We start from the raw sequence: 1,634 nt of genomic DNA, 5'->3' as shown, positions 1-1,634 counted from the left end.
GCCAGCCTTCTGGTTAGCAGTCAAGTGCCTTAGCCACTATTCTCTAGTGCTGCCATAACAGAAATACCTAACAAGTGGATGACTTTAACAAACAGGAACTTATTCTCTTACAGTTTAGGATGCTAGGAGTGTGATTTTAAAGTGCTGGCTCTAGGGGCCAGGTGAAGGCCCCTTGACCTTGGGCTTCAGCTCTGCCTCCTATTCCAGGCCCATTGGAGCTAGAGGCTTTTTTCTGACTCCTGCAGTTGCTGGCTGCTGAGACTGATGAATCCAAGATTGACAAGTAAATTGGCATAATCTCAAGATCAGCAGGCAACACTGCAGGCCAAGACTTGGCCAAATGCAGGGTCCAGATGTGCCAAAAGCTAGAGCTCTTCCTCAAAGCTTCTCAATATATAGTGGAAGCTGGCCACACCCTGAAAGCAATCAATCTGCTCAAAGCAGATTCCACCATGGAAGTGATTACAGTCTCATCATAGGGAATAACTACATCCAGCTGCCAAGCTGCTCAGAATCATGAGTAGGAGATGAAAAGTGTGGATAGAGATTTCTCCTCTTTAGGTCTTATTTAAGATGCCTCATGGCACAACTGTTAAGCACTTGGTTACTAAAGATTGTCTGTTTAGACCCACCCTGTGGCTTCGTGGGAAAAAGACTTGGTGATCTGCTTCTGTAGTGATTAACCTCCAACCCATTGCCATTGAATCAATTCCAACTCATAGCAATTACACCATTGAAAACCCAATGGGGCAGTTATGCTTTGTCACCTGGGATTGCTATGAATTGAAATTGACTTTATGGTACCTAACAACAAAAATGGCAGTCTTATTTACTTGCTTATATTGTGAGCAGTGATCTACCTTGGTTTATTTTGCTTCCTCTCAGTTCCCTAGGTCTAAGTTGTCTACTTATTACTCCATACTCATTAAATGTTGTAGGCTAGTGGCTGTCCAAATGTGGTTCCTGGACCAAAGCATCAGCATCACCGGGGGACTTTTTAGAACTGCTGTATCTCAAGCTTCACCCCAGATCCACTGAATCAGCAACTCAATCTGCGTTTTAACAAGCCCTCCAAATGATTCTGATGAGTAGTTGTGTGTGAGATCCACTGTGGGTAGACCACCAGTTCTTAAACTTGTCTGTACATTGAAACTATACTGATGCCTGTGTCCCACCCAGTAGTGTGCTGGTAAGTGTTTTATCAACTGGCTCTCTGAAAAGCAAGACCCCTGATTTGTAGTGTTTGCCCATTCCCATTGTGTCAATCCTCCCACTATTGCTAATTTCAGTTTCAAGCTACTAACGTGCCTCTGATCACAAAGTTGTGAAGAGATATCAGCTCTTGCCATCTGCTAGGAGCTAATCCTGCTTCCACACACAGTGGTTTCATCTCTAAGAAATCCACATTAATTAGTCCAATTCATGACCTGGACATTGGGACTTTTTTTTTTTTTACAGATCCTCTGATTGATTCTAGTATGGAGCAAAGTTCGAGAGCCAGTATAGTAGAGTACTTGTGAAATACATTTATTAGTGAATAGTGAATATAGCTCCTCCATCCAACCATGGAAACAATACTCCCTGTTCCTTTAATTTAACTTTCTTTGTGTTTTGGCAGAAGCAAAGTTTGTTCT

This window comes from Orycteropus afer, unplaced genomic scaffold (genome assembly GCF_000298275.1).
Source record: "Orycteropus afer afer isolate SDZICR_OR568_19922 unplaced genomic scaffold, OryAfe1.0 scaffold00304, whole genome shotgun sequence".
NCBI classification, from domain to species: Eukaryota; Metazoa; Chordata; class Mammalia; order Tubulidentata; family Orycteropodidae; genus Orycteropus; species Orycteropus afer.
This window is presented reverse-complemented; position numbering follows the sequence as displayed.